The 25751-nt window shown below is 42.8% G+C and overlaps 1 long non-coding RNA gene across 2 annotated transcripts in view; it reads right to left on the bottom strand.

The window, feature by feature from the left end:
* The window catches only part of LOC109319664, a 166634-nt gene that overhangs the window by 48198 nt on the left and 92685 nt on the right, over positions 1-25751 (bottom strand). The window contains exon 1 of one of the 2 annotated variants that reach the window (XR_002103579.1): positions 21298-21334. The exons of the other annotated variant lie outside the window; for it this stretch is intronic. This is a non-coding gene — a long non-coding RNA (uncharacterized LOC109319664). Of the gene's footprint in view, positions 1-21297; positions 21335-25751 lie in introns of those variants that run through there. 2 annotated transcript variants of the gene reach the window in all.

A 25751-nucleotide genomic window follows, 5' to 3' on the forward strand; every position in this document is an offset into this window, starting at 1 on the left:
TTGGCCTTCTTCCAGTCTTCGGGCACTACACCAGAGCACCAGGAGTTCTCAAAGATCCGTGCCAGGGGCTGGGCTATGATACTCGCCAGCTCTTTGAGTACCCTGGGTATAGATTGTCAGGGCCAGCTGACTGGAAAGTATCCAGCCTCTCAAAGTGTTCATTCACGAGGTCAGCATTGATGGAGGGGAGGGGATCTCTCTCACCCGGACCTCCCTGTCCTGTAGTGGGCATGGGCGTCCCATAGGACTGATGAAAGACCGATGCAACGTAAGTTGGCTTTTTCCTGAGTGTCAGTTGTTAGCTGTCCCATCTGGTTTAGCAGGGGTCCAATGTTGCCCTTGCTTTTCCTGCGGCTCCCCACATATCTGAAAAAGGACTTTTTATTGTCCTTGATATGTGTAGCCAGTTGGAGTTTAGTTGCAGCCTTGGCTTACCTGGCTTGTTCCCTGCAGGACCGGACCAGTGCAGAATATTCCTCCTTGGAGGTGAATCTCATCCTCCATCCTTTGTATGCCTTTCTTTTTAGCCTCAGGAGGTCTGCTAGATCCCTGGAGAGCCAGGGGAGCTGCTGTGCTCTCTTGCTGCCTTTCCTCCAAGATGGAATAGAATTAGCTTGTGTGTCGAGGCTCGCTCCCTTGAGGAGCAACCACTCTTCCTGAGCTCCTTTCCTCCTGGGGTCGTGGTCCCTTAGGGCCTCACTGACAAGCCTCCTGAGCTTGTCAAAGTTGGCTTTCCTGAAATCAAGGACTTCAGTGTTGCTGACTGACTTGCCAGCTTTACAGCAGATGGTGAAGGTGATCAGCTTGTGGTTGCTGTCACCCAGCTTCCCATTGATCACTAGGTCATTGATTAGGTCATCTCCAGTTGCCAGTACCAGGTCGAGCAGCACTTTACCTCTCATTGGCCCATAGACTTCAGCATCAGCCAAGGAAAGAAGTATTGTAAATGAGAAGAGTGGGAGCAGGAAGGTAGAATAGAGCTGAAAACCCTGGGTTTGATCCCTCATGCTGTCACTGACTAGCTAGCTGTTGCTGGCCAAGTTACACGCCTTTAAATTCTGCATAACCAGTAAAATCATATTAACCTATTATTCTGAAAATATGTGTAATATATTTTCTTGCAAGGAGACTATGTCTGTTCTACCTTCCTGTTCCCACTCTCCTCATTTACAATACTTCTTTCCTTGGCTGATGCTGAATTTCCTAATACTGAATATTGCTAATATGCAAAATGTATTTGCACTTAAGAATGGAGCATGTTGTCCAAAATGTAATGCTATAATTCCTTTGCCATAGAAGCATCAGCTTACTGTGAAAAGGGGAAACTAGACAATTTAGCCTGTTACTTACCTTAGAGCAGCTGGAGCTAACCTTTATGGCAGGTGTGCCACAAGTCAAGCCCTGCATCCTCCATGATTGTCAATCCAAGCCCTTTCTTCTGCTCCATGCCCTATCTACTGCTGTGCTCCCGTCTCCTCTCCTATGTTCCATGTGGCACATACATAGAAACCTCCTGTGTTACAAGTTGGCCACTGCTACTTAGGAGTCTGCTTGTGGAATAAAACAATGTAACATAATGAGTGGCAAAGTTACTCCATGCACCTATACTAAGAACACTTTGGTAGCATCTCTTACAGACCTCTGGCTGGGTGTCAACTTATGTGAGAAGAGTAGTGTGCCTAGGAAGTTTGCAGACCACTCATTCACTGACTGTTCTGACCCTAGAAGAAGGACACATGTTAGAGGAGATGAGTTCAAACAAATGGAGAAACAGAAGAAAACATGGGTCTTGTGTTTTAAAATGATGAAGAGGGGCTCTCTTCCTTTGTTGAATTTCAGTTAATTCATACAACCTTATAAGAATTCATCACGAGTGCTTACTTCAGTGACTGGATTCACTGACTACTGCACTCACAATATAGTTTTTTGTTTTTGTTACATCAAAGCTGTGGAGAAGAAAATAACACTATTGAAACAGTTTTCAATGTACATGTAAGGGTTGTTTTAATAAAATAAGAGCAAAGAGTTGGGAGAGCAAGAAAAAGTGTTCCTTTAATTTTCCAACAAGACCTGTGAGATCTCATTCCTCACCCCACAACACTTATCAGATCACATTTGGGATGAAGTTTCTTCTTTACAAAGTCATTAAGACAGGAATCTTATTCCTTGTTTCAAAAGGAAATAACATCATTACCATAATTAATAAAATGTATTAATTTATAATCTTGTAACCCTCGATATTTTGAACTGAATTTTTTAAAGCATGAAAGTCATACTCAAATTCTTCTGTTCTTGTGTACAGCATGCCTGCTGTTTGAATCATAATAATGTGGTTATGTCTAGAAACCCTTAAATATATGGTATTATCAAGAGAAACTGAGGTTGTTTAGAGCCTCACATGGACAATTCTGAGCAGCTACCACAATTTGCCCAGTCCTCACTCAGTTCAGGATCTTGATCAAGTCAATTGAACGTAATAAAAAACTGAGGGAGGGAATCAGACTTTCCCTACACAGAATAGGAGCTGGACTAAGTGAACAATAAGAAAATGATTCCATAGCTGGTGATACTGTAAACTACAAGGCTAGGGAAAGAAGACACATAAACCAGTCTAAGTAATGAGAAACTGGTTTAAACCTGTAACAGAGCAGAAGCTGAGTGCAAATAAACCAGTTTCAAAATGGCTGAAACTGTTTTAAGATAAACCTGGTTGAATGTAGTACCAGCCTTAACTGATTTAGGTCAAACCAATTTATAAAACTTCTGTCCCCGATCCATTCCTGGTTGAAGTTAAATCAGACTTCCCCAGCATGATTTGCAGCCCTGTGCTGGGCTGTGCTGTCTGCTCCGGAGAGAAGGGTTGGCCCTGTCCCTCTGCTCCCTAGCTGACTCACTGGCTGGCTCACTGCCCTGCCCCAAGAAAACCCAAACTGGGGTTTGGGGGCAGGGAGTGGGGTTAAACAGCCCAATCCCCAACTCAAACTTACTGCTGGCTGTCACTGTGGACTACAAATCCCAGAGGCACCAGGAAGCAGGAAGAGGAAGTGATGAGCAACCCTACATAGTCCTGCCGATGTGATTCTGGGCTGCAAATCCCAGAGACCTCAGGGGGAGTAGGAAGATGAAGTGAACTCACAGCCCACACTGGCTATATGCCAGAGAGCTGTGCTGTAGCACTCGCTGGTTCCTGGCCTGAGCCACTGTAGGCATGTGGTTGCATTCCCTGAATCAAAGGTAAATGTGTGTCCAATTGTTTTTTTCAGTTTAATCTCTGCATTTTCAACTAATTTGCAAAAACTGAATCAAGTCAGCCTTGGGCTTTTTTTACTGTACTTAGCCCAAGAGTTGATCTTGAAATCTAAGATTAAAATGGCACTGTGGAACATGCACAGAATCCCAGCACATATTTTGTCCTTTTCTAATTCTAATCCACTGTTTCTAAATTGCAGAATGCTTGATGATTTTTAAAATTATTACAGTGGCTATTTATGAAATAACTACAACTGCAAACAATGGCACTGTAAAGCAAAAGGAACTCTATTTTTGTCATTTTTCAGAGCCAGGGATTTAACATTCATGTGGACTTATTTAAATAGGTCCCAGAACAGTCACATAACTGATATATCTGTCAGAATCTATTCAAAATGATGGATTATGTCTTTCTGACGTTGGAACAATTGGTTGCTGGACTTTTTTTTTTAATGTATAGCTTGCTTTACAATTTCTGCCAGGACATTATAAAGCATATACCAAGACCTTGCTCATATTTGCAAATCTCTAAATTTTAAAGACTCAGACAGCTTGATTTATATTTTGATGTCATGGGACACTTCTGTTGAAAGCCCCAGTAATAAGGACATATTCCCGAAACTGCCAGTCTGCGCTAACAGAAGACATGTTTCACCACTGTTAATTTAGAGTAACTCTACTAGCTTCTGTTTGGATCTTCCAGACTTTTAACAATGCCTGAGAACAGAATTTGATCTATACCAGGGCTGTCCAGGGCTGCCAGAGGCCAAGAACAGCATGCCTCATGTGTTACACCAGTGGGGACCAGGGGCCACACATACATTGCCCCCCACCACTGCACTATGTGTCCAGTACCCCTGAACTTTACTACATTTGCCCCAGCTGTAACAAGTCCCCAATGCTTCATTGAAGGCTAGAGTGTGCCCCCGCTGCACCACACACCTGGCATCCACTGCACCATGCCCCTCAGGCTCCCTGGGCCACTGGCTTCCCCAGCACTGAAGGGTGTACTGTGCTGCACTGCACTGCACCACTATACCTCCTGAAGCAGGAAAGGGGAAGCCAGACAGAGAGTGAGCCTAGAGTCCCAAGTTGCTTCTGCATCTGAGCAATGAAGCAACGAGCAACTAGGTGGGAGCCTGTGGGCTATAATTTAATCCCTTCTGAACCCCATGCAGCCTGTTGGTCATCATTTGGGCAGCCTTGATCTATATTGTTGATCTATCCTGGGAACAATCCCACCCAGACTGTAAATAGCTTGCTTATAGGCTCTTATCTCTAGAATCCCAAAATAGACAGAAATTAGGGCAGCTAGTATGCTTAAATTAGTGTGTTTACCAAAAAATGGACATGTGCCACCCTTTCTAATGTGTCTATCAGACACGGTATCATAGGTGACAGCTACTTGAGGATGCTGCATTTTGTGCCCAAAAGCTTGCTTAACATCTCTTCCTATTATGAAGGTAGTTTAGTAAAAGATGTGATCAAAACAATCCTGCTTCTTGAATATCCTCTGGATCATTACAGCTGTAACAACATTACAGCACAACATGCTCAAGAGTGCCCCGGCACAGTTTTTTAGCATTATCTGCCAGAGTGGGTCTGCCCACTGAGAGCCTACCTAGTGCCTGGCATGCTAGCACTAGTCTAAGAAAAATGGTAAATTCCTTGGGAGAAAGACCTGGGGGCAAATTCATTTGTGCTGTAACCTTACTGCAGTTAATAACAGCAGACAAAGGATGAATTTAGGCATTTATCTTCCATGTGGTTGTAAAAAAGCCTTCTGTACACTTTGAGGGCTATATAAACAACGATAAGGCACACAATTCCTTGTTTTTCATGAACAAAGGCAGGTGTTGCTGATAGAATTTAGGTTCCAACCGTTGGAAATTTAACTAGAGATATAACTGATCAAAGCAAGAGTTAGTGAAACCATTCAGAAGGTGTTAGTGCATTTATTGAATGGAACTGTGCTTTGGATACAATTCAGTGGTATGCCTCAACATAAACAGCACAGGTTTCAGCTTTCACTACTGAATGTAATTCTAATAATGCCTCACCTCACTTGCTAAAATACACCACTAATCCAACATATGGGATCCATCTCTTAAAGATACTCAGCTAGCAATTTTATTTCCCCATATTTTGACAAAAGGCTTACTTTGCATGGTTTAATCCAAGCAAAGCTGCCCATGGAGGTACACCAAGCATACTCTCCTCTCTATTCCCACGCTTTTTAATATTTGTCATATTTCATCTTTTAATGCTGTCCTAATGAGAGCATATTGGAATACCACAGAACCAGACTCAGAAAAATGTGGTCCTGAAATAAAACTCAGAACAGAGGGAGCATTGTATTACACACTCTGTTAATGTTTTAATGGTTGAGAGATTTCCAACATGTTGGCAATGTCAGGACAAACCAATTTAATAAATTATTAACACTAATCAAACATTTTTATGATGGCAGTCAAAACTTCCGTGGCAGTTAAAGTTAATTCTGTTGAAGTTTGACAAAGATGTTACTGTTTGATGAAAGCCATGTTTAAACTCTAGCCTGCTTTAAATCAAAACTTTGCATTGCACAGAGCAGAAATGGTTAAACAACACTGTTTTGAAGTGGGGGAAATAATGAATTTGGGATCATATTTTTAATGGAAAGAGTAGGGGCTAATGAAAGGCAGTGAAGTATGAATTGATTACCCTGTATATAATATGCTTGCCATTTCTTCAAAAAGAATAAGGGAAAGACAGATTGTCATTGGTCAGATAAAATTCAGGCTGTCAGAGGTTTTGCTAGTCAGTATAAAAATATCTAAGAGATCCATGCATTTGACAACAGGAGTAAATTAGCACATAAAAAAAGACTTGCCATATTCTGATGCATAGGATTAATTCAACTTTAGACAAGGAAGCAATTTTAAAAACCCACTTTTGTTTATGGAGTTAGGAATAACAACAACACTGCACAAACGTCAAGTTTTCTTTCTTACTAATCCAGCCTTGCCACTTTAATTCCAGCACAGCACAAGCTAATGAGGAGTCTGGATTAAGTGTTTCTTATACCTCCCTCAGGGCAACCCAAATCTATATATCATCAATCCACTGCAAATTGATCTAGTCAGTCTGTGAGGAGGGTCATGTTTTTGAGTACTAAACCAGGATCTAGTCATTTTGAGTTATCAGCACAAAGCTCCGTCTACTGAGATGAAGCAAAGTAAAATTTCAATTCACTGGGTTTTCAGTAAACTGATTTTCAGCCACAAAGCTCTCTCTGTTCTCCTCTTCTCTCACTTAGAAAAATGAGCATCTACGCCACCATTTAGGGACATTTTTTTTCTCCTTCTCTTGCAGATGATGCCATCTTGAAAACTTCCAGCTGGGAACCAAGAAAAACACATAGTCAGTTCATACAAAACTCCTAATTATTTTAGTCAACTAAAAATATTAGTGACATATAGAAGTATGTATATTTATTTATGGTTGTGTTCAATATATATTAGTAGTAAAGTGAAAAGGGGCATGTTTCAAAATAAGATATTTTTATTGGTATCTTACAAGGTTCCCCTGGAAAATGAAATCCGTTGCTGAATAATGAATTTGGAGTGTATATAACTGCATGCAATCTTCTGTGTTTCCTTAATACCTTACATGCTACAGAAAGTCAAAGTGCTTTATAAACAAGGATTCTAGTTCACTAGTTTGAGGCACTGCCCTTCTGAAGGCAGTGGAGCTCCCTGAACACACAGTGGTTTATCCTTACCTGCAGTTTCACACATGTGAAGTTAATTCAGCATCAAACAGGGTGCGTCCACACATGCACATTTACTGTGCAGTAACTTAAATTCCTGCACACATCTACATGTGAATGCCTGTACTGTGTAGTAACTATGACAACTTATGCTGACTTGTGTGTAAATTTGATATCTACATTATGCATTTCAAATTTGCCTGGTTAGTTACTGCGCAGTAGCATGCACGTAGGCACTTTGCTGTGAGGTAACACTGTGCATGTGAAGTACCTATGCAATGTATCATTTTTCATGGAATTCAATGCAGAGACCTCAGGAGGATGAAATGATCCAAGCTGCAACATACAAATTCCTTAGGTACAGAATTTTAGAGGCCTCAGGACTGACAGATGTTTTAGCTAATTTTAAGTTCCAATGACTGAGTATAATCCAACAGAGGTAGATGAGCAATTTGTAGAAAACACATTGAATAAATTAGTTTTTAAAATTTGTCTATACATTTTTCTTACCAAGACATTAGAAAGTATGACTTATCACACAATTTGCACTGCAATCAGCAGCTTTACTGAGTTGGACTTGAGTATTTGCTCTTCTTGCTCTGTCACATGGGTTTTATTTCTTCTCTGATTGATGACAAGCTTTTATTGAGTGGAAAGAAAACCAGAGAAGCCACTTGTGGCATGAACATTTGATGATCATTTGCTCAAAGGGATTCATGCATTCATTCAAAAATTTCTTTCTGTGGACATTCTTCTAAACGTTGGTGCATATATGACTGTGTATGAAAAGCATATCAAAAACTACCTCTGGAATAACTTTGAAGCTTTTAATTGACAACTGTTGATTACTACTTTATTTCTTTATTCCTCCAGACTTCATGCACTCTCAGGAAACTTCTACAAAAAGCCTAAACATCAGCGTGTTGAGAAATATCAGTCTTATTTAGACATTACTAGTATTTCTTGGCCAGCAAAATAATGGGAAAATTATGCCCTCATTGGGTGCATCCCCATGAGCATGCATGTGTGTTTCCCCAGGGACAAATAGCAGTGGCCCAAGTATGGGCCATTGCTATTTGTCCCTGGGGAATGGCCATGCACAAACACTCTGGCATGCAGCAAATTGCCCCAAGTTGGGTAGGAGAGGCTGGGACCAGCACCTGGGCATATTATTTTAGTTTTTCATTTTTTAAACACATCTATAGGTACCCTTCAGTGTACTGAACACCGGTCCCATAAATTAAAAATATTAAAGACAAAAAACCCCCCACTATTTAGAAATGGAAATCTGGGAAAAGGACTGTTACTTTTCATCTACTGTTCTTTTAAGTGCATTTGTGATATTTTTAAATCCTATTTATATGTATTAGTTACTAAAAACAGAAAATGGGTTAATTATTTTTTCTTAATATGATTATGTTTAATATTATATGGAGATGAACCAAATAATTTAAGGAGATCTTTTTGCTTTTTAAAATGTAACAAAGCATAAAGAAGAGTTTGAAAAGACCTGTTTAAAACAGAAGTAACTTTCTCTTGAACTTAAATTTTCAATTGAAAAAGAAACAAGTTGAAGGGCCAGCTTTTAATTTTAGTATCCCAAACTCTCCCTCACTGCTAAAATTTATGAAAATGGATACAAACACTCTCTGCTCACAGTTTAGAAAATTCAAGTAATCTGGATCTGATCTTCCTGCCTGGCATCTCTAGAATGCTTCAAATCAAAAGCCAGCATCTTAATATACTCAGATTTTCAGGAAGTTCGTGCCTGAATACAAATTTTGAAATGCAGGCTGGAATCAGTCTTTAGTTTTCAGTCCTTTTGCCTGTACACAGAACTATTTATTTGGTGCTCCTATTGGTCTTCTGCAGCAAGCTTTGAGCAAATGCAAGGCAAGCAATTGTTGCTGTGGACAAGCAAAGGCATTATAATATTTTCTGAGAGCTGGTCAGGAATTTTTCAAGACATAGTTAGCTGTGTTAGCCTGAAGACAGAAGGTAGGGTAGATATGCATCTTGGGGCTAGGGACAGACATTCAAAAAGCCTGAATTGACTCAGTCTTTGCAGGTTAGTCTAACCTGCAGAGAGTGAACTCGTTTGCAAGTGGATAGACGTTCGGCACATGCCTGCAGTGGATCAAGCCAGAAGGTCAGGGGTTCTAGAGCAGCCCTCCTTTCCCTTCCACAGGGAAGCTGAGCTGAGGAGGGGGGGCCATGGCCAAGCCCAACAGGCCTCCTTCAGTGGCTCCCTGACAGCCAGGATTCCCAACACACAGGGCTGCCCAGCGTGAGGGGGGAACTCTTCCCCCTTCTCCCTCTCCTGCACCATCATAGGGCTGGGAGGGGGGCCCTGTTTGGTGCTGGGGTGGGGGGCTGTCTTCCCCGACCCTGTGGTGGTGTGAGGATAGGGGTAGTGTGAGTCTGATTGGCCCCAAAAGGGGACTCTTTTCCCTATTTCTCCCTCATCACTGCAGGGTGGTGGTGTGGGGGCGGCTCTATGAAATGCTGCCCAGCCCCAGAAGGGGACTCTTCCCTGCACTCCTCCCACTCCCCCCACACCGGGCAGGGGGAGGCTTTGTTCCATACTGGGGAGAACTCTTCCTCCTCCTTCTCTCCCCAGAGGAGCAGTGAGAGTGTGGAGCTCAGCTGGACAGGGTGTGTGGGTTGTGAGGGAGGGTGAGGGGTGTAAGGACCCCCATACATTCCCCCCATAGTGCAAGTGTGGATTGGAGGGAGCCCTGCCCCCTGCTTCCCCACAGAGTCAAGGACAGGGCTTCCCCTCTGCAAGTGTCGAGCTGCAGATGCGCGGCACAGAGCCCCTGGGGATAGAAGCAGCCGGCAGGCTGCACAGGGCTGCGCTCCTCTCCCCCAGTGCAGCATTGGCTGCCTCTATCGTAGCTCCACGCTGTGCACTGGCAGCTCCACATTTGCAGAAGGGAAGCCTCACATTGGACTCTTAGGGGAAGCAGGGGGTGGGTCTCCCTCCATTCCCATTAGAGTGTGGGGAACTGCACAGCAGGGAGTGGGGGAAACACATGGCTTCCCTCACTGCGAGTGCTGGAGCTGCAGGCTCAGGGAGCAGAGCCATGGGGATAAGGTAGCATCTGCTCACTCCACTCATGCAGCACTGGCCACAGCCGTGCCTGTGCTGGGCACAGGTGTCCTGACCTACTTGCCTGCTGCTGCTACCAGGCAGTGGGGGCTGCACACCATGGGGGGAGTGTGTGGGGGTCCCTACATCCCCCACCCTCCCTCACACCCCACACACTCACACCCTGCCCAGCTGAGCTCCATGCTTCTGCTGCCCCTCTGGAGGGAGGAGGTGGGGGGGGAAGAATTCCCCCAGCATGGAACAGAGCCTTCCACTGCACCTCCCACCCCCCACTCCTGCTCTGGGCAGCATCACATGGAGCCTCCCCCACAGCCCTACAATGGCGGCGGGGGAAGGGCAAAAGGAGGAAGAGTCCCCATCCAGTGCCTCACAGAGTCCCTCTCCCCACCCTGGGAGGAGGAGGAGTGGGAAGAGCCCCTCCAAGCATGGAACAGAGCCCTCTTCCCCACCCTGCCAGACAACCAACCCAGCATGGCCCTGTCAAGGTGAAGCAGGCAGGAAGAAGGGTTAATTCCCTCTGTTCCTTTCCTGCCAGCCCCAGGGGCCACTGCTGCAGCCCCCTCCCCTCTGCTTCCCAGCAGACAGACTGACCCCAGTTGTGATGGGGGAAGAGTGGAAGGAGGGAAGAATTAACTACCTCCTTGCCCACTTTGCCTTAACAGGGCCATGCCTTTTGGTGTTCCCACTAGGGCCAGTCCCATCTCCAGCTAGAAAGCAGAGTGGTGGGGTCAGCCCTTCTGTGGAGCAGAGAGCCCTGCATGCTGGATGCTGGAGGGAGTCTGGTTTATTTTAAACCAGCAAGAGGTCTGGGACAGACATTGCACAAACTAGCTTGACTCAGATTATTTAAGTCTACATTCAACCAGGTTTATCTCAAACCAGTTTGGGCCATTATGAAACTGGTTTATGTGCACTGCATGTCTTGTTTTGTTACAGGGTTAAATTAGTTTTGAATCACTTAAACCAGTTTATGTGTAATATCTGTTCCATGCCATATAGACTAAGATATATAGAGAGACAACAGAATTTTTTTAACCAACTGTTGTTTCTTTCTTGTTGTTGAAAAGTTTTTTTGAAACTGAAACTTTGTGAGACTGTCCCCATTTTGATAACAATTTCATCAGATCATTTCTGCAGGTTCAGGACAGAATTTCTGATCAACATCAGGAAGAGAAAGAGAGCTTTCTCTTTTCACCCCTCTCTCACTGCCTATGTCTAAATGTTGAGGGCAATCACCTATGATGTGGAAGATGCAGATTCAAGTTGCTATTATACCTCCGACTTTCTAGATGACTGCTCTATTCACTAGGCTATTGATTATTCTGGTGAGAGCTGTTCTCAGTCTTTTTTGTTCAAGCTGTTCCACTCATATAACTATTCATTGAAATAGGGCTTCAAACTGGAGTCTCCCAAATTCTGACTGTAATGAGTCAGGATCTTTCTTGAATTCTTTCTCTCTCTGCCTCAGTAAAGATTTATTTATTGGAAGTGGACAGATTGACTTTATAGCTCCTTAGTGAGGACACTTACCTGGGATGTGACAGAGACAAAACCAAATCCCCTATATCTAAAGTATCCAGCCTGACTAATAGATTAATGGCCATTACAAGGTAATATAAAGGCCCTTCCTCCTCCCCCATTAAAATTCATACTGGCGTAGCTTAAACCTGGTTGGAAATGGAAAATTATTTCCTGCCCAGGTTCCCTCTCTGTTTTAAATAAATTGCTCATTCTATAATCACAAAAATTGTAAATTGTTGTACAATGCCAATTCCAATGAAGAAAAAAGAGGATGTGTTAAAAATCTAATCTTCAGTCCGAAACCCAGACTAGTCTATTGCAGGCCAAAGAGTGGGCATATTCCCTACATTCAACACTGCTTGACAGTCAGGTCACTCACTGCTTTTTAAATCTCCATGTGTACACAATTGCTTAGTACTAATACTGGTGTCAGCTTAACAAATTGAAACCTCTTCCTATTATAGTATATCTGCAAAGAAATGCTGCTTCATTTAAATGTGTCAGCTCTTGAGGTTGACTTGTTTACAGACTGAATGTCTCTGTTTATGGGTCTAATCAGAAAACAAACAGGGTAAGTGTGACTTCCTAGTATCTGAAACGTGATTCTTTTCCTATCTAGGGAAGAAGAGATGGAGGAATCATGTTAATTTCCTCCTTTTTTCCTTGATTATTCCTCTAGTGCTCCAAGTTATATGGATATTGTAATGTAAAAATGTGACAATTCCTGAAGTGGCAATTCAGGCAGAACTCCAATAAAAGTCAATAGGAATTGGCCTGGGTAAGAACTAAGTATATTTTAGAGCTTGCTCCATTAAGGGGGGTGGGGGGCGGGAAATCTAGTCTATGTTAAGAGATACACGAAGTTCTTGGGTCTGGTTTAAATTAAGGCTTCTTCTTTTACAAGACACACATTAAAGCTGCTAGTCTGTTACATCATAGATGTGCTTAAGATAGACTTGGGGAAAGGGTATGGATCTTGTGGCATTCCAATGGTGACATTACAGGGGCACTAAAAATGTAATCATATGGGTTTACATGCCAGAATAATAGAGATATACCACACTGATGACCGAATTCTGATATCCTTACCTTAAATAATATTTTACTCAGTTGTACTGGTCCTGAATAAAGCACTATTTAAGGTGTGCAAAAAGGCAGACTAACTCAAAGATAGGTATGTATAATGTTAAAAAAAACAAACCGAAAAACTTGGCCTGTATTACTAACAACACACATTATCAGAGACTTTAAAAAATTCAATTAGACCTGTCGCTCTTTATGGACTTTGTTTACAATTTCCTGGTCTCTTGCCTTGAACAATGGAAATCAATTAAATCTATTTCTCTTTCAGGTTCTTAGCGCTGGAATGTTAGGGTTACAAACACCACAAGGGAATGTTTATTTCTCTGAAAATGTATCTGTTCACTGGAATTGAAACTTTTATTGTGGGAACATATAGGTCTCTGGTTTTAAAAACCGTGTTTTTTATACAATTAAAATTTTGGGATGCAGTGAAGTTCATGGTGTCCCTTCCAGTGCATAAATTATTGTCAACTCCACAGGCATCAATGGCTACTTGTCTTAAAAGTAAATAGAATTCTATGTGGACACTCCTACAAATGATCGTCTGTTGTTACTAACACCCACAGAGCAGCTTCTGTACCCACTTCTTCCAGAAAGCCTGATTCTCCACTCTTTTGGACTTAAGTTAGGGCTACCATACATCCAGGTTTTCCCCGACATGCCCTCTTTTTTGTCTCTCTATCCAGGTGGGTTTTTAAAATGTGTGCAAATGTCCAGGTTTTTTTCTTTGCCTCTGCTTTCCAGGGCACTAGCAGCTTGGTTGCTTGGGGCTGGGAGCAGCAGGCAAGGTGTTCGACTACTGGGGGGTCACATGTTCTGTGTGTGGGCCCCAGCAAGCTGCTCCCAGCCAGGTAAGAGACCTAGAGAGAGTGTGTGTGTGTGTGTATGTGTCCAGGAGCTGTGTGAGCAGCAGGGCTGGGTGGGGAGGGTGCTGTGGGTTGGGAGTGAGGGGCACTGGCAGTGCTGGGGGGGGCAAGGACTGTGGGTTGAGAGTGAGGGGCACTGGTAGAGCTGGGGGGGTGGGGGGCTATAGGTCAGAAGTGAGGGGCACTGGCAGGGCTGGGGGGGCAAGGACTGTGGGTTGGGAGTGAGAGGCACCAGTAGGGCTGGGATGGGAAGGGGGCTGCAGATTTGGAGTGAGGGGCACCAGCAATGCTGGGGGGCAGGGACTGTGGGTCGGGAGTGAGGGGCACCTGCAGGGCTGGGGAGGGGCAGGGTCTTAGAGGTGAGAGGCAGATGCAGGGCATGGGCATATCACTGGCCCACCCACAATTATATACCCCTTCCCCCTCTACTTCCACTCACCCCCAACTACTCCCCTCAGGTATCCATTTTGATACTGGAAATATGGTAACCATACTTAACTACTTGTTTACATTAGTACGAAGTAGGATAAAGAATAAACCAAGACTAGCACCAACCTGGAAGATTCAAGTTCAGTCAAGTTTAGTTCCCTACCATGCCACTGACATCCTGTGTGATCTTGATCAAGTCACTTAGTTGTCTCATGTGGGATCCCTGGAGAAAGTGTGCCTGCAGCACATTCCATCAGATTACTTGCAATTCATCTAATAGCATGAATATGAACTTGATGTTGACACGATGAACACAAAATAAAGAAATGGACCTGTGCAAAGTGAATATAAAATGGTATCATCACTGCAAGTGAATGGAGAATTGTGATCTAGCAGCATTTCACACCAACACTTTTGCAAGTGTAGAATCATAGAAACATAGAAAATGAGGATTGGAAGGGACCTCGGGAGGTCACATCTAGTCCCACCCCCTGCTCAAAGCAGGACTATCCCCAACTATATTGTTCTAGCCAGGGCTCTGTCAAGCCAGACCTTAAAAACCTCCAAGGATGAAAGGTTTTTTCACCTTGTGTAAACTGACTACACAATGTGGAAGACAAGAGAGAATAAAGATCAAGGTGCCTCACCTGAAGTGCCCAAGTCGTTTTTGGCAAGGAGATCATTTGGCCTCCGTTAATGATGAAAAGGATTTTCGGTTCAATTGGATTAAACCCTTTAACTGGTTGCCTATCAGAAGACAAAAATATCCTGAAGAATGCCCTTCCTTCACACTTCTGATATCTATCTGGTTTTCTTATAATTTTTGGTGGCAAACAGCCTCTTTATAGAATATTTGACATTGCTTGAGGTAGAGGAGGCTCCAGAAACATTATCTTCCTCATTTCTCCTTGTTAATATTGGCAATAAGCTCCCATGAATGGGAGTGTGTCCTCCCTACAGGACTCCATGCTCTTTTACCACCTCCACTTTTGTGGAAGTCATTATGTCCTTCTCTGAGTAGTGGAATCCACTATTGTCTATTTGGTATTTCACACCTATGGGGATTATTTAGCAGAGATAACTTAGACTGAACAGTTTACTATGCAAAGTGCTGGCTATGTCAGCTGCAGTCTGACTACCCTCTGATTACTCAGAAAGCCACAGAAAAAACAAGTTCAGTGCATACTATTCCTACTGAAAAGGCATGCCATAAGCAACAAAACTGCCACAACTTCCAAAAAGTCCCAAGGTGTTTGATTTCATTTGGTTCAATGGCTGTGAATAGATTTGAGACTCACAACCATTTTCTAAAACTGACAAAAAGAGATCAAGAGAATGACTCAAGAGCATGATTCATCATGACTCAACATGAATCGGTCCTAAATTTTCACCCCTTTCTCCTCTGAAATATGTAGGTGAGAGGGTGAGGAGTGAAAGGCTAATAGTGAAGTGCAACATATAGCTTCTGTGCCATTCTGCCTCCTTGGGGAAGGCTAGGGTAGTGTGTACAGTAGTGCTCCATAAAGGAACAACCTTTGCTCTCCTAGGACCTGATTTGGGGGAAACAGAAATGTTCACAGCAAGCCATGTGGTCTAGCCATACTGCTAGGGAGCTCACCCCAAAGGCTTTTGAGTGCTTTACGTAAACTTCTTTATACCCATCAAGAGACAACTGGCTCTATATCTGTATGTTATTAACGTTTCTAAGGCACCCAGCAGGAAATTTTCTTAGGCACCCAACAGTTTGTTTCTGGGCATGCCCAGAACTGGCTAAAATCTTGATTGTGCTGTGCAGGTTGGCTCCCAGCCTGGGTGGATAAAGGATTCTCAAAAGTGTGATGCATCATCCATAATACAACACTTATTTGCTCCGATTTTTTTAAAAAAGCAGATGCTTTATTAACATGATAGGGGTTTAGAGCTACATTATTTAGTATTAACAACAGTGTCCCTTAGAAAGCAAGGGAAGTGATTTTTCTGCTCTATTCAACACTGGTGAGGCCTCAGCTGTGTCCAGTTTTTCGGTCCCACACTTGAATAAAGATGTGGAGATTGAAAAGAGTCCAGTAAAGAGCAACGAAATGATTAGGGGCCTGAAGAACATGACTTACAAGGAAAGGCTCCAATAACTAGGAACATTTAGTATGGAGAAGGGCAAGTACAGAAGATGGAGACAGACTTTTTTCTATGGCTGTAAGGGAAAGGACTGAGTTCAAACTGCAGCAGAGAAGATGTAGGTTGGAGATTCAAAAGAACTTTCTGACAATGAAGGCAGTCAAGCATTGGAATAGGCTACCTGGAAGTTGTAGACTCTCCATCCCTGAACATTGTGAAGATCAAGTTAGACTGACACGTGGCTGGGATGATTTTGCTAGGAATGACCCTGCCTTGAGCAGGGAGCTAGACTAGATGACCTCATGAGGTCCCTTCCAGTCCTATTTTTCTTTGATTCTAGGTTCCAAACAAAAACTAATATAACTGAGTTTGGAAGAGGGTCAGGCACCTGGTGCCAGGGTTGGGCACAGATCTAGTTTGGGCACAGACAGAACAGCCTCCCTGCACCCAAGCACATGGATCTCCTAGGCCTAGTACAGACATTACACTTTGCCTGGTGTAAGGGATCAGAAACCACTCTATACCCATAACAGAACAGGGCACAGACAGGCTGGTTTAAAAGTGCCAGAACCTGGTCTAAGATTTACCTTCCCCTCCTCCTCCACCAAAGGGTGAATGTGTGTGTCTGTTCGCTACCCATCTAAACTACTCTGCTTACAGAAAACCACACAACTTGGATCAATTCTGCCTTAAGCTTTTTGAATGTCTGTACCTAACCTTAGACATGTCACCATAGTCCCAAAGTATACCTCACTGCCCTTTATGTATTGCCCCTGGTGCCTCAAATGCCCCCTGGCTGCACTTTGTCCTCTGTTATCCCACACGTCTGCTATACCCAGCCCCACTCCATTGTACTACAAGCTCCATTAGACCCCACCTTCCCCCTTGACCCTTGCTGAGTTCTACCCTGTCCCCTTACAGCCCCCACGACCCTGCTGCACCCTGCACAGACTTGGTCCCATTATACCCCAGGCATCCTGTCATCTTACCATGCTCTTTATATGCCATTGAGACTTCCCCTTACTCTTCTTAGTGCCCAAACCTCACTACAGAACCTCACCACCCTAGCTGCCCCTCACTCACAATCCCTCTTCCTCCCAAACCCCTCACACCCCATTCATCCCCTTAACCAAAACCCCATCTGCCTCTTCCACCTCCCCACCCCATAACAGCCCAGCCCCCTCCTCACAGGCACCACTCTGCCATGTAGGCTCTTCCTACCCCCAAAAGTCCCTTGGCACTTTGACAGCCATTTAGCCCCTGCGAGCCCTTCCCTCTCAGAAACCCTCCCAAATAATTCTTCCTGCTCCTCACAGCCTCTGGCCATGGGACTGATGGGGACAAGACTGTAACTGCCCCCCTATCTCCCACTGTCCCGGCCTCCTCACAGCACACTCATACCTGGGCTCCATTGTGTTCTACCCTCAACACGCAGAAAGAAACGGTTGAGGTCAGGGGAGGACTCACTTCAGCCACTTGCACCCTCCAGCCAGGGAAGCCAGCCCCTCTGGACCCATACATAAGCTACTTTATGCCATCCTGGTTGGACCACTGGCTCAGCCCCTCACAGCCTCCATCACCTGCTGCAATAAATAACCCCGGAAGGGGTCACTGCAGTGACTTATGTCGGCTCATCTTTGCAACTCCCTCCTGCCTCTGACTGCTGGGTTACCACAGACCTCAGCCTGCCCTGCTTCTCTTCTCCCTGTCTGTCACTTGTTGTAGGTTCAAATCCCCTAGGAACAAAACCACCCAGTATAGGTTCCTATGTAGGGACACACCTGTACTGAATGCACTGGAGGGTGAACAAAGAAAATTACCAGGAGTAGATAACAGGCAGGATAATGGTACAAGAAAGGACAGCTTGATTAGTGGAAGATTGAGAGTTGCTAACACCCGAAGAGAGAAGCAGGAATGAAGTATATGATCATGAGCCATGAGATCAATTCAGTCCCTCCACTCTGCTTAAATAGAAATGGGGCCAGCCCTACTGGGCAATTTGTTTTAAGCGTTGAGTGGAATTAGAACCAAAGAGGGGTATGACTGCACCACTGAAATTCCCCCTGTTCCCCCCACCCCTGGCTCCTTGCATACACAGATGCCCGTCAGTATCTGCATTCTGAGTGGCTGTTCTAATCCCTGAGCCTTACATAAAGGAGCGTGGGGGTAGGTAAGAAAGGGTTGTCTTATTCCAAGATAGAGTGCAGAGGTTTGAAGTCCAACTGGAGATAGGCTGGAGCTTTAAGATCTTTCTACCCAGCATTTCCTATTGGCTAGCAGTGTCCTTGTCTAGATTATTGTCTTTAGTGGATCCCATTCCAAGACACCTCTGAGGTGCCTTAGTTAGGGCACCTAACCTAGGGCTGCCCAAAAGTTAGAAGTTGTAGTAGACCTTTTATAGATCTAGCCCTAAAAGGTTTGCCCAAGATCACACAGCAAGACTATAGTAAACCAGGGAACAAATCCCTGGTCTTTCAGGTCCCAAAGTAATAATAAAAAACCCAACAGACTTTAAAAAATAAATAAATTCTTGATCTGTCTGAAACCCATCAGTACTGAAAAATCTCACAGGGGATTTCAATTTTAGCAAAAGCGCCTGCCCAATTTTCAAATGCTACACGCATTTAGATAAAAATCAAAACTGAATAACAGAGGAGTACAGGATCACATTTTTTTACAAAGTCATGAACATTTACATAATGGTGGTCTGAACATATGACTTTTGCTCATTATATTTATTATAGTCATTCACATGAGAGGAAGTAGGTCGCCCAATGAATTCATACACTAACTGTGGTTGGGTCACTTACATTTACTATTTCTCACCCTACCTCTACTGGGTACCACATCTTCTCACATACCAGACACCTCCAAGAAAGACTCACATCTTGTTTTGGGAAGGCAGACTGAAGAGAAAAAGGGTTTCCCCCCCAGACCCCAGAGTCTTAGCTGAATGAGGTTTCAGAGACCAGGGTTATTGTCTACTCTTCAGTATCACTCTCTCCTTGCAAGCTCTGCAGCTCAAGTTTAACTCCTTCATAGACACTGGCAACAGCTTTTTGCTGAGCAGCCAATTTGGCAGCAAATGTGACAGGGTTAAAGCTTGAGCTGCATGATTTGAAGGAGTGAGGGTGTGAGAGAGCAGCAGACCCCACCCTTCCTGCACAGAGCCAGTAGCCTTTATGGCAATGAGCCCTTGGCAGCCATTACCGCCTCCCCACACCTCCATTCCAGCATGGAAATCAGCTTCCTTGCTTAAAAACACACACCCAATACTTGGATGGATTTTTTGGGGGGGTGGGAGGAAGGGTAAGAGAAGGTGCATGCAGTATGTAAGTAAATATGATATAAAGGTTGACCCCTTACAAACCCCCAGTAACTTGGACTCCTTATCAACTTACTCTCAAGATGTAGAAAGGATCCATACCTCATTATGCAGGGTAAGCATATGAGCTAGGACTTCAAATGAACTGTATTGGTCAACTTGCTCAGGAAAAGGTGGGTGCAGCCAGCTGGCACACTTTTTCTGTTAAAGCCTACTTATGCTTCTTAAGGAACAAGTACCACAAAGCAAAGGCCATCTATAAACATATTTTGCATGATAGTATGTTTTTAGAAACGCAAGGTATAATTTTCTTTATTGTATGATTTCATGAGTTATTCGGTACTGTGAACGTCACTACACAGATCGCAAGAACCCACGGTTTTAGGGTTGTTTCTGGAGCTCAGATGCCAGCAGTGGCTTTTGTGTTCCCATCTGCATACCCAGGGTGACATTCCAGCTCACCGCTGTATTTTCAGCTGGGTGGGGGTGGAGCACAGAGCCTGTTCAGGAGAAATGGCTTTCTGTGGTACACAGGGCACGGATAAGAATCGCAAATTCAAATTCTGCCTCCATAGTCAACCTGCTCTGGGATCTTTGACCTGTTTCCTTCCCTCTTCCCATCTTTTTCCTAGAGTGTAAGCACTTTAGGATCACTTTCTCTATGTGTTTCAACAGTACTGAACATGACAAAGCCCCGATCCATTTCTGAGATTCCTTAGTGCTGTTCCAATACAGATAATATACAACAGCAAATAAAAAGCTGTGTCATGTGTATAGGATTATTTTAATATTTAAAGTGATAGTTCACAAAATAATGCAATAACATTTTTAATTAGCAAACTTATATTTCCAATTTTGGGGGTGTTTGGCTGTGGAATTTTTACCTTACATCACTATAGGAGACTAGGAAACCATCATTCCTATGTTTTTCTATTATGATAGGCAGTGCTTTACTAAATGATTAATTCTCATTAAAAGTAGCTTAACCTTATTCCTACAGTGGTGCTTTGACATCCTCTGTCACGTCTGCAACTTTCACACACTGTAAACTAAAGAGTATTTGCAAATGCAATTAGAGTTAAATAAATGGCTGAAGAACTTCTTGAGGATTTAGCAATTAGTGGGCAGCATGGTGTGGCTTTTGTATTTACCACTTATGAAGAAAATTGCCTACCCGTTTTGCACAAATTACACACCAGCATAACCATTGTACTGTGAGGAAGGGCTTGGCTGTGTTGCAAAATGCAGCTTTTATTCCTGAAAAAAACCCTCTTCCCACCTTCCCTCCCTCCCTCATTTATTAAAAGAGAAAGTAACAGGGATTAGGTAGTGGGGGTAGATCTGTGAATAGGATAGCATTTCACATTGATTATTAAACCACTGCCTTTGTGAAGCAAATCCAAGACTTAAAGAGAACTTTGATATTTAAAGCTCCCTAGCTAAATTCAAAATTTTTGACTGGAAAAAAAAAAGTAAAGGCCATTTGGCCATTGACAGAAGTAGTCTTAACCCTTTCATCTCCTATAGTCTAATTTATGGTGTGTGAAAGTTGCAGTGAATACATGTGACAAATGATGCAAACATGACTCTTTAGAGAAGTGCTTTTGTTTAACAACTGCTTAATACACCACAACTCCTTGGGAGTGGAAGGATAATTTGATTTGTTAGTAAAAAGAAAATATGCACAACTGACATAACAAATAAAGAAGATAATAATTTCCTCTTGGATTAATGTGCTTACAATTTACTAGGATTATTAAAGTTATACGCACATACTTTAAGGAGGAAGACAGACCAGAGGCCTCTTTATGCTTAACATAAAAATTCAGGATTGAAATAGACCTACATTATTTTCTGCAATAAATGTTGTCCACATGCTGCCTATAAAAAGGGGTTCACAACATTACAAAGGTTGGTTTACCACATAGAATTCAGACATTAAGGAAGAATCTATAAGTGCAGCAAAGGCATTTTAGAATTAAGCTATGTTCAGATTGGCATACTTTGCTTCTGTCCACTGCAAGACCAATAAACAATGTTGGAGCCTCTTATTCTTCACCACATTGCTCCCACAACTCTGCTAAAGTGAACCTCTGCTCAGGCAGGTCATCAGCAAAGCACCCTATATACAAAGGGGCTCATTGTCATCGGAAACTGGGGAAAGCCTTTTTAGTAGTGGGATACAATGAAGGTGGGGTAAGAAGTGATCCAGTTGAAGAAGCATTTCTCCCATGAAAAACACAAAGGAAGACTACTTTCAAGGGAGCAAGACTTCAGTGTGTCAGTTGCTGAAAAAAACCACAAAACATAAAACAGCTGCAGGGAAGTTGTTATTCACTTGAAGTAGCCTGTAGAGATGGTTCTAAAGGCTCTCATGTGGATCTGAAATCATAGCCTGTGAGAAATCCCAATCTCAGAGTGATGGTGCCACCTTCTTGTCAAGGAGGATAGCAGCAATTTCTGAAGTGTTGAGATTTAAGAATGAATTCTATTGTCTGCTTATGTCAAGGCTGTCACGGATTTCTGGCTAGTAGCAGAGAAAGCATTTTAATTTGGACTTTGAAGCTCAGGTAGATGAGCCTCACAGCCTAAATGGTGCTGTCGGCCAGTCCTGCACTATAGTACAAAGATGAATCTATTAGTTAACTTCCATCTCTATGGAAGGCTACGTGTCCAACTCCTGTCCCCCTTTCCAACACACACACACACACACACACACACACACACACACACACACACACACAAAGAAAATATTTTTAAAATTTATGGAATTTATTCTAGATTAATTTAAATGGAGCATAAAATTCTATGAGAGAATAGTATTCTTCTTGCTCTTTTCAGATACCCTCTTTTCCATTCCAAAAAATGAATTTACTTTTTAGTTTGTTTGATGTAGGAAAATTAATTCTCACTGAAGTCTTGTTATTCACCCAGAAAGAAATATTTCTCTCATAAAGATAATGTCAAAGCTATATAACCCTAAAATACGAATTTCTTCTTAAAGATATTATTTAACAGATGGTATTTTCATTAAAAATTGATCTAATAGTATGTGTGTCCTCAGATTTGGTGTTTGAAGGGTTATATTTTATAATGATATTTCTAAAGGGTAAACAATTCAGCTTACTGTCAAACCAATGTGGGAGCAGTTTTAAGGGCCAGGCTCTCGATGAAAGCGAACTCTTGAACCTACTAAGGAATGCAGTGGATAAAAGAATTCAATCTATTCTTCCTGTGCTGAAAGAATTATGGCTAAGATAGCTCTGCCTGAAATGAGCCAACCAAACATACCAATCCTATATTTTAAGAACCTATTTTTGTGTGACAAGTTTGTAGTAATGAAGAGTGTCATACACATGTCCTTGGGCTAAAGTTGGTTCTGGCTGGCTACAGAAAAGGTGTAGCATAAGCCATAACAGAGAAAACTTTCTCATATTGTCTCACCAATATACCTTTAATGAGACCTGGGGAAATAAAAGCAACATGTCTTTGGTGAAACTTCCAACTAATTAGTGGTTCAGAAAGTACCAACTGTAGTGCAACTTCTTTGACAAGAATCTTTGTCCATTGGGAACTGAGCTGCTATAGATATTCACGCAGCCTACTACATAAATTTGTTTTATGGCACCGAGATACTGGCCACTAGATAACTTAGAAGTATCAACAACCCACTTGTATCTATGCACCTTTCCATGTCTGTATTGGATATAAAAATGTTTAAAGATGAAAACAGTTCTTGACATACTTCTAATGAAAAATAGTAGTACTGCAAATCTCATTAAAAAACATTTTTGGGGGAGACTTCCAGTACCATTTTGCAGACATAACATCAGATGATTCAGATAAACATTTCTGGATGTTCCTCTGGATGTTTTGAGGTTTTCCCATCCCTGCAATCTTGAGGCTAGAAAAGGAACGGCATTAATTTCAGCAGGATGCGATTCCTTAACTGGATCCATTAATTGAGATGTTGAGTCTCCTGACTGTGTGCATTTAAAGGACAGGGAAAATGAAAAAGGATAGAAGGCCGAGAATTGGAAGAATTTATGCTTTGCAATTAGAAATTAGATGTGGATAATATGCATGCATGCACGTATGCACACACAGATGTTTTTCAGTCTGTAACTCTGCAATTAGCCACAAATCCACAACTCATGCTATTTATCTACATGCACGACTTGTAGGAACCACTCAAAATATAGTAATGAATTTTGGGATACGCATCCTTGTCCAGTAGGAACTAAACTCCCATACTTACATGGACCCTATTGCAGTAGTACTGAAATCCCACTGGACAGTCATGACAAGCACTTGTTACCAAAACTGCTGAGGAATGCAGCTGCGTGAGAAATATATTACACAAAACAGGCATATATTTGGGGAAAATGGGTGGGAAGCAGCATGAAGACAGGAGCACTAAAGGGGAAAAAGACCCCTTTAGGGGGAAAAAAAGAAGTGAGGAGTTATTTAAATGTTACCTTAGACACACCACTAAATATGTTAAACTTCTAAGCAGTGACAGTCTAGGTGTATGATTATATTTCAGATACTCTACATGTCAAGGATGGGGACTCTATTCGAGCCCCCCAGTTCAATAAATTGCTTAAGCATATGCTTAAATTTAAGCATTTAAGCAGTCACATTTGACTGCTCACCTGGGGCTACTTATATATTGATTTTGATAGAAATAGGGAGGATAAGATAGCCCACTTGGGCTAGGGACAGACATTACAGATAAACCAGTTTAAGTGATCAAAAACTGATTTAAACCTGTAACAGAACAGATATTCAGTGCACATAAACCACTTTGAAAATGGCTGAAACTGGGTTGAGATAAACCTGGCTGAGTGTACTATCAGACTTAACTGATTTGGGTCAAACCAGTTTATACAATGTCTGTCCCAGACCTTTGTGCTGATTTAAGCTAAACCAGACACCCCCAGCATCCCAGCATGTTCTCTGGGCTGGGCGGTGCTCTCTGCTCCACAGCAGGGCTAGCCCCTCCCTTATGTTCCCTGGCTGAAGCTCCAGCAGAGACTCGCAGGCACAGCAGGGTCTGCTGACTTTCCTGTGCCCCACTCCCTTCCTTATCACTCTCTGCTTAAGCAGAGATCCCTTCCTCATCTCTCCCACAGCATGGACTGTAGCCAGCATGTGGTATGCTAGCTAATGCTGCGTAAAGCAGATAGGACAGTATCCATTTAGGGCTTTTTGCAGGTAATCAACAGCTCAGATGGTAATGTCCCTACATGTCTTCTTTTGGAAAAATGTGCTTAAGAAGAGCTTGCAATAAGTGAGGGTTTGTTTTCTGATGGGGTGTTAAATGCTGATAATAGAGCTGATAAATACTCTGTTATCAAAGGGGCAGAACCTCTCCCTAATCACAGTCCTGCAGGGGCCTGGTCATGTCTACCTCAGCTCAGCCTGGAGAAGGGAGGACTGCTCTAGCACCCCTTGGCTTCTAGCTTGAGCCACTGCAGGCATGTGCTTGCATTTCTGGGATGTCTGTCTGGTTATAAAACTGAATTAGCCTTGCCAAGTTAAACTATCCTGCAAAGATTGAATCAATTCCAGCTCAGGCTTTTTGAATGTCTGTCCCTAGCCTTGAAGACTAGTAGACTGCCCACAGTACTAGTTGTTAAGAAAATCCATGTAATTCATGGCAAGCTTGAATTTAATATCTACCATAGTAAGAAGCAGCTTTGGCAGAGGATACTGAACCCCGAAATATGCTTGACTAGTCTCTTAAGTCCTATATGTTATCTTCTTTGCTTATTCAGGCCTGTCATTTGTACAGACAGTTGTGGTTTTTCATTTCTGCGGGTGACTTCTTTGAGAGCACTTCATTATTAGGAAATTCCACCTCAGCCTTTGGAAGATCACTTTGACTGCTGAACTTGAAGCTTGCCTCACCCTCCCTGTTTTCTGTATTTAAAAAAAATATATTGATTGCAGGGAAGACAGGACAGTCTTTCAAAATTCACCGTCAGCATATTGTACAAACAGGAAGCAGCATTGCAGCAACAAGTCATTAAAAAAGTCTGCAAACCAACCAAGACTTGGGACAATCATCTGAAAATCAGAACTTTCCCATCAAAACCAGAATACCTTACATGCCACATAGCTTTATGGCCTCACAAATGTGAAATGTGTATCTCATGAAATCATCCCACTGAGTAACATTAGAAATAAACAGTTATTTTTTCACTACATTTTCCTGCAGTGCCTTCCAGACCACTCATTTGCGCGCGCTTTCTCTCTCTCCCTCTCTCTCTCTCTCTCTCTCTCTCTCTCTCTCTC

Source organism: Crocodylus porosus, unplaced genomic scaffold (genome assembly GCF_001723895.1).
Source record: "Crocodylus porosus isolate Cpor-Errol unplaced genomic scaffold, CroPor_comp1, whole genome shotgun sequence".
In the NCBI taxonomy this organism is placed as follows: domain Eukaryota; kingdom Metazoa; phylum Chordata; order Crocodylia; family Crocodylidae; genus Crocodylus; species Crocodylus porosus.